This window comes from Anneissia japonica, unplaced genomic scaffold (genome assembly GCF_011630105.1).
Source record: "Anneissia japonica isolate Jap-2015-1 unplaced genomic scaffold, ASM1163010v1 scaffold287704_len1198815_cov201, whole genome shotgun sequence".
NCBI classification, from domain to species: Eukaryota; Metazoa; Echinodermata; class Crinoidea; order Comatulida; family Comatulidae; genus Anneissia; species Anneissia japonica.
Genome location: NW_022731578.1, coordinates 494830 through 503201, shown reverse-complemented (window position 1 = coordinate 503201; position 8372 = coordinate 494830). Strand labels below are relative to the sequence as shown.

Genomic DNA, 8372 nt, shown 5'->3' with positions numbered 1-8372 from the left:
TATATATATATATATATATATGGTTATACATTAGCAATGAAAAAAAAAATATATGTCATGTAACTTTTACATACATTTTATTACAGATTTAACTTTTTAAACAGTTTGAACAAACACAGACTTGCTTTGCATAATAAAAACAACGTATTTAAAACATCAATAAAGTGATCCGCCATCTAAATAAACCAAACCTGTCACGTCTCGTTCGTGAAAAACAACGGAAGGAGGATGAAAATAGGACACCTAAAACTTATAATTAAGAACATAACTTAATAGTTAATTAACGTTTAGATAAATTGTACGTTTGCAGAACTTATTGTAGTTTCTTTGTTGTAGCTGTAATCTCTCCATCGCACACAGACATACCGTAGTTAGGGTTTGCCCTGCAGTTGAGGACATTCAACGGACTCCAATTTCACAAAGGGGAGAACTAACGGATGTTTCATCAGAGGAGGAAGTCCATTGTTACCATAATTGTTACAGAAATATCTGTGGTCAAGTTAAGTAATAATTAATGACAATCTTGACGGTTTGTTTACATGTTTGCTATTACAAATCCGGTACTGCACGCGGCGGCAGGGTGTGAAGACCTCCCTTAGCGCACGTTGACGTCATTCTTCGTTTGTATCTACAGAAAAATATTAGTTTAGCCAATCATAGTCTTGTAAAGGCATTTCGTTAGATAGAGAGCTGGACATCTGTTAGAAGTTATCGTCTGTTCATTTTCCCGTGTTAGTGACATTTCGCTGCACTCTAGCAGTTAATACTTTCAATAAATCCGACAACTTGTATGTAGCGAAGCTGCAAGTGTTGCCTTACTCTGATCAGGTCTCTATGATCAGGTAAATAATAAGGGTCAAGAAATCTTCATAAGGCGCGTGAATACGTCACTTATCGCTTGACTACCGAGTCGCGCACGACAACCACGTGTGGTTACTCTAAACCACACCCCTTGATTCTGATTGGATGTCTACAGCTGTCAGTCGTATAACGAGGTTGTTCGTTGCTTGCCCGAAGTTAATAAAGAGGGAGATCAATTTTCTGATTCCGACAAGTGGTTTGTCGACTCCATCATATATTGTTGCTAATTCAGTTCGAAAACCATTCAGTCTGTCGTCTGAACGGAAACTTATTCAAACACCACGAACCTGGATGGGTTTTCTTGGATAAAGCAGTCACTGAGAAACGAAACATTACATATTTAAGGTAGACACTCTGCTAGTTGGTTGCATTTGGACTTGCTGCACGTAGCTTGCCGTGTTTTCTCTGGACTTTACACAAACTAAAAACTACGGATAAATCATTTAATACACAAGTATTTCGGTGATTGTTTTTATATCGATTGAACATTGCACATATGGATTTGAAAGAGATTGAAGCTGACACTTAGTAGAAGAAACACGATACTGAGACACTGAAAAATACACAGTAAGTCAGTAGGCCTCGGCCTATATTTTAATTCCGTTTTATTTCGTCGAAGTCATTCGATAAATATTATCAAATATGAAGTTTATATTACTTGTAATTTAGGGTAATCCCGAATGGATCGACGCCTGCCCAGGCCGAGCAAGGCACGACTAATTAATGAAGAAGGAACTACATGATTTAATAATCGTTTTAGAATATTTCTCTTTCGAGTCTCAAGGTATAAATGACTAGAACTTTATGAAACATGTATCGATTCAGTCTAATGCAAACTCACTTTTATGACGCCTGAGAAATTAATTAAAAAATATGAAAACAAACTCAACTTTGATAGGTCTAGACCTAGGCCTATTAATTATTGCAGAACTTTGATTCACAATATTTAATATTTATGGGCCCAATTTTGGTATGATGGTCAGTTACACACAAACCTGTTATAGGAGTTCATAAGGGGTCAATATTATGCTCTCCAATCGCTTCCACTACTCTAAAATTGTAACTATGACAACAACTTAGTGTGTGCTAGTGGGATTTCCTTCGTTGTGGTATTCGTTAAGGCAAGGGGAAGGGGTTAGTAAACGGGTGAAGGCCCTTTAGACCACGCTCTAATGCTAATGGAATTTTAATAATTGCACGCGCGCTTAATTACCTGAACTAGATAGACTATAATGAATTCATAATATAAATAGTCGGTCCTATTTTCGTAGGCCATTATAATTTTAATTTCCTCCAGATCAGACAACGAAGGGACGTATTCCCTGCACATACTATGGGGCCCTAGTTCAGTGAACCAATAAAAGCATTACAATTTTACTCTGTCGGTTGTTATCTATCACCATAGAAATGTCTACTTATGTGAAGGTGGATTTGGAGCAAAGTTAGCCCTGTTGATTCCAGCTGAATTTCTGTAAAATAAAAAAAAATGGAAAATATGAGATGAAAATTACTGGGTTTTGGGAAGAGCATAATCAATATTTTGCAGGTTGCCATGCAATAAATTTGTACTCCGTGCTGGTAATCAATTTAATGTTTTTCTTGGTAAAACATAGGCCTATGGCCTGAGTCAGTAAAATTTGTATTGTTTTGATATGCGGTCATTGAAATTTATTATTTCATTTGATACTATAAATATCAACTTTTTTTAAAACAATTTTTAAATTAACTTTGAGGTTTCTTCCAGATTTTACCAAAGAAGGTAATCAGTCATTAGGCCTACCATCTGTTTAGCCAGAACATACGAAAATATGTCTACTGTAGAAATAGTAAGCTTAAAACGTCCGATTGGCAAGGCAATTGTCGGTCTGATTTTCAGTTAAAAACAATGACTTAAAATAAACAAATTAAGATATTCAAAAAATGTTTAGTTTTAAACAATATTTTCATACACCAACACATGCGTAAGAAACCATTGCAATTTACTATTGTAGTAAGGCCACTGATTTGTGTATACAGTTACGGTGAACCCCTCACCTGCGTCAAGTGAGCATCTTTAAATTGTGTTTGACAGCGACTATCACTTAATAAGTCAATGATTATTGACAAGTCAGCAGGATAAATCAATTTAAGAATCGATCGCTCAGATAAGAGCTGTGATGTCATCCGGACCAGTCCTACATGGGCTTATCTGTAACATTATTAAAATATGATGCTTTCGTTTGTTAAATTAGTTTATCGTTATTAATTGTTTTAGGCCTACCCTTTATTTCACTTTTTGCTAATAATTTTCTCTCTTAATTTTTAATAGTAGGAGAAAATTTTAATGTCATAAATGGTTGCTCTTGTCAACAGTTGCATCAGTTTCATTACAATTTATTTTGTGTCAAAACCAATATTTTTTATAAGCAAAATACTATTTTTATGTCCTTGATCCGGGGTTCTGTTATGGTTGCGTGTTGATCTATCTACGTTTCGCCACGGAGGTATAGAATATACCCCCATGGCTTCACAACAAAATATAAAGCTGCCACCTAATAATATTATCTTTCCTAGAGCCAAAAACGATAAAATTATATAAATGATTTGGTTTACCCAAGCTAGCCTTCATGTTACACAACATATTGCAAATTATTTAATTTCCAACCATGTGACAGCAGTAGTAGACTTGCACTGACCGTGAACTTTTTGTTCACATTGAGAATGAAATTAAAAGTATCAAGACAAATTTGAACGATAACTTTCATGTTCATTTAAGATACGAACGTCGAATGGAAATAGTTGTATGATTCTCGCGAAATTTGTCACAAAAATACAGATCTAGTAATCTCAGAATTGGCGCACTACCATGATAGTTATAGTAAACGTATCTTGGTTGAACTCGACCAAACTCAACAAACAACTAACGAAAGGTAGGCTTGTATGTATTTGTGCCAGCAACTTTAGGGCTTCAAACATGCTGGTACATAGTGCCGATGATGATCGATCTATTAACTCTCTTAGTTTATTTGTTTAGTTTTAGGATGCGTTGTGGTTAATATGATGTTTGTTTTAAGTCTACATTTTGTTTATATACCTACCCGCAACTTTTTTTTCATTTTTCACAAGCACATCAAACATTTCTTTGACATCGATGTGATGTGTGCTATGCTTACAGTCCTATTCAGACCTATCGGTATTATTAACAATATAATGTTGGATTTTAATGTTGGATGTGCTGATGGCGTTGGTAAACGATAGAAAGTGCTCAAATAAAGGAACAAAATGCTGTTATAATCGTATCAAGCGCATAATATGCGCACAAATATTTCTAATCGGTTTTCTGAAAAAGAAAAAAAGCTTTCGGTGTGGTTCAATCCAGCAACTTGCTATCATTTTGAATTGTAATAGGTGTATGTCTACTACTAGGGGCCTACTCATTCCTACCATGATTCCTACTACAGTATCCGTATTTTAATCATCATTATCATCATTATTAGCAGAGAGGAATGCAGGCCATGGCCATTCATACATTGACTTCCATTTCACATTTTACGCTTTGTTAGGCAGGTCCGTAGGCTTATGAGAATTTCTTCGAAAACCAACAGAAGACTGGTCCAAAGTTTTAAAATTTCTTGACATACACTTATTATTCAACTAGGCCTACGTGGTGAGCGCATCCCATTGTTGGCTTATTATTAAGCAGTTAGGCCTGCGTATGCATTCTATTCCATGGAGCATAGCCTATTTTTAATGGATCGCGTATTCAACTTTTAAGTGCATAGTACCAAGAGGAGTTAAAATGAGCTTATAATTATAGAATAATAATAACTTAATTATAAAATTTTTATCATCATTGTCGTCATCACCATCATTTTTACATCGTTGCCACCATCGCCACAAATCGTCGGCTTTGCAGGTCCGAAAAGGGCTTGTTTCTACAAAATAACGTTTTTATCACCAAACTGTAACATTATTATAACGTTCCTAGAACGTAATATTGTTAGCTGGGTAACGTGTAGGTCATTAATTTCGGATTTATGTGCTGTGCATTCCTTTTACCCTCTGAATAACTTTATATTTAATCATCATAAACATCTTACTTCCTTCTGTCTATTGACCTTATTTCTTTAATTCTTTTTAAAGTTATACTGACATATTTTCTTTTAATACAAAAACCAATTCATCTTTATTTAATATTTAAAGTTTCTATAGTGCGTTTTAATACCGTTGTTTAGGTCTGTATTACTGGTCTACCCACAATATTTAATAGTTTGCCAACAAATCATTGCCACTTAGGCCTACAAATGTACTCCAACCAGCTGTCACTACTTCTACATCAAGTTCAATTGGCCTAGATGTATTAGGCTACTTTATTCAGTGAATTAACTCATTTCGATGACTTCACTTGGTGGGTCATCGTTATTACAAGGTATTAGACAATTTCAGTAGCGTACCAGTTAGGCAGGTAGCATTGGATTTTCCAGGAACCCTCAGTAGCCGAAAGTAACTCTGTCTTTCAACTTAACACAAGTGATTCGGAAATGCCAATTTACTCACTGCATCCAGATCACAATAATACGCATTATCCATTTAAAATGGTCCTATTGGAAGCGCTCATCGGTCAGAGGACCTGTAGACCGTTGAATCTCAATGGTACTATTGCAAGTTTGATGTATAAATATTATACTTCCATACGTATAATTAAGTTGGCCTAGCAACTGTGTCTACGCGTTGAAACACATAATCGATAAACCAAACTTTTTTTTGTTTACAATTCAACACGCAAAAGTCAACAGCTTCATGAGGGTGAGCCATTATAATTATCACAGTATGGAAAATGCTGTAACGATCTCATGACTTATGCCTAAACTACCGTGTCAATTTGGAATTGGAAGATGCCACAAATTAAAACCTTGTGGTATCAACTTAAACCTGACCAAAAATATTATCACTGCGTTTTTATTACCTTTTAAAACATACAAAAGAGAAAAGTTGATGGATTTGTGAATGTTTATAGGCTTGTAGGCCTTACCTACACACCACATGACTAAAGTCACACACGAAGATTACCGATATACCTCATTGCAATCAAAGAATTTGGGGACCGTATTTATTCAGAATACTGTTTTTAACCATGCTAGAGATATTCACATGTTAACTTGTATAATTTTATTGACAATACACATTTAGCTCTTGAGGCCTACTTCACATAGATTATTGCGTGATTAAAGTTTAAGTAAAGCCCAATTCAAGCGATTTGGGGTCGTGTAAGATGAAGCCGCCTACACCACCGTAGTTTCCTTTAACAGGAACCGATTGGTTACGAAGATGACTTATCAAACACTGTGTTCTTTTTGTTTCCATAATGCCAAGTCATTCTTTGCATTGGACAGGTGTAACATGTGTCTGTCCGCTAAATAGGCCTCCAACATTGCCATTTATTGTTATTTTATCGACATAACATGCGGCATGTATATGTGCACAACACTTGGCTACAGTTTGCGGGCGATGGTCGTTATAGCTTCTTGATACCTTGTATTGATTTTTTATGTGAACAAGGAAGCATACGATTTTTAACATTTCACAAAACTCAAAACTCACTTAAACTACTTTGTTAAATGTTAAGAGACACAAATCTGCAATTTCCTTTTAAGAGACTCGATAGCGTAAAGCTGTTATATGTGCAAAACAACCTTATTCCTAAGTGTTGTGCTTTATGGGCCAAAGTGTAACGAGCTGAGCGAAAAGATGGGGGAAAGTACTACTGTTGGCTGGTTTCCTACATTCCATACCGTAGCATAGTGAACCTGTACTAGTCAGTTAATTGTTTAAATGTTAGAATTGGCTTCAATGTTTCCTTTGATATAAAAACAGGAAGCAGAAACGACAGATACAAGTGGCTGTAGACTAAAATCGTTAATCGTTAAGAAGAAAATCATAGAAGCGTATCCATTCAACGAATACATAATTTAATGGTAAAATTGTATTAGAATTAAGTAAAAGCAGAAAGGCAGACACAAACGTATTAAATAAATGCAGATGTCATAATCATTGTACATTGACCTGCGCCCTCATTGTTCATTAAACATTCTAACTGTCTCTTATACACATCTAGATGTGTATAAGAGACAGCAGTAGTAGACTTGCACTGACCGTGAACTTTTTGTTCACATCACTCTTGTTTGAATTCACACTTTATGCTCATGGTATTCAACCTTTTTAAGCTGGGGACCAGTTCCGATTTGTTAAGACCAGCGGCATAATTTGTGTACTTCCATTTTCGCGGTGAATTCAAAATAGGAGGGGCCAGGGAACAGCTTTCACAGATAAGGGAAAATACCACTTCAGCACCACCATGGTTGGGGTGGATGCAAGGAAATGTATGATTATGGCATCTGTAGATGGTCGGAAATGTCACTCTCAGACTGAGGTGAGCACTTTCAGACTCAAAAATAAGTTTTCAAAACAGTGATTTCAACAGAATACGGTAACATGCCCCGAGCCTGCTGGTGCCGCAAATGGTTAGACATCGCATCATATCAGTGTCTCACTTAATTCATTGTCCCTATTTGGACTCAGAAGTACCGGGATGGTGTCCGGCGGGGGATAGTTTTTACCATTGTTTAGTTAGGTTTGTAGTTAAGTTAAAAGTTGTGACAGCCCCGAAACCTTGACTCAGAAATACCGGGATGGTGTTCAGCGGGGGATAGTTTCTACCATTTTTATCTATTTAAGTAATTGTACAGTATTTGTCCTACCTTGTAACCCCGGCCCCGAAACCTTGACTCAGAAATACCGGGTTGGTGTCCGGCGGGGGATAGTTTTTACCATATTATAGTTAAGTTGTCCGGCGGGGAATAGTTTTCCACCAAAGTTTTTACTATTGTTTTTGTATTTTATTGTACTGTGATGGTTACTTTTTGTTGTTGTTATTGTAATATGTGTTCGCAGGACCATATTGTAAAACAGCGGTAAGATCTCGCCTGTATGTGTTATCCTGCCTAAACATGTTTTAAATAAAAATAAAAATAAAAAATAAATAAAAATATTAGTCTACCCCTCCCCGTGCCAGTACCATACGCCACCAGATACAGTGAACTACACTCAGAAAAAGCCAACTCTTGTAAACATTGCTAGAGTAGGGGTGCCTATGCATGGTGTTGCTCTAAACAGAAAAAACTTTTTATAAAAATCGGCCGGTAAATGATTTATTTTTAGCAATGTTTCGCGGGCCGGATCAAAATCTTTGGCAGACAGGATTTGGTCCGCGGACTGGGGGTTGAATATCGGGGCTTTATACTATATCTGGTTTTTTTCTACCCTCACTCACTCGCCACTGAGGAAGGACCCAGTGTTGACCGAAAGTTCTGGTTCTATTTCTGGCTGTTTACTTACGCTTACTTTTTAGCTGTTGCTTATTAAATTTGTCTCTACCGAGATCCAGTCATTGTTTGCCACAGCATTGTTGTTTTTTAGCATTTTGCTTTTTATTCTATATATATATATATATATATATATATATATATACTGTA

General features: G+C 36.1%; 1 protein-coding gene across 2 annotated transcripts in view; it reads left to right on the top strand.

Moving 5' to 3' along the window:
• LOC117115435 overlaps window positions 1-8372 on the top strand; it is a 21931-nt gene that overhangs the window by 7868 nt on the left and 5691 nt on the right. Inside the window, exon 1 of one of the 2 annotated variants that reach the window (XM_033259228.1) lies at window positions 474-1428. The exons of the other annotated variant lie outside the window; for it this stretch is intronic. The gene's annotated coding sequence lies outside the window, so the exon portion shown is untranslated. Of the gene's footprint in view, window positions 1-473; window positions 1429-8372 lie in introns of those variants that run through there. 2 annotated transcript variants of the gene reach the window in all.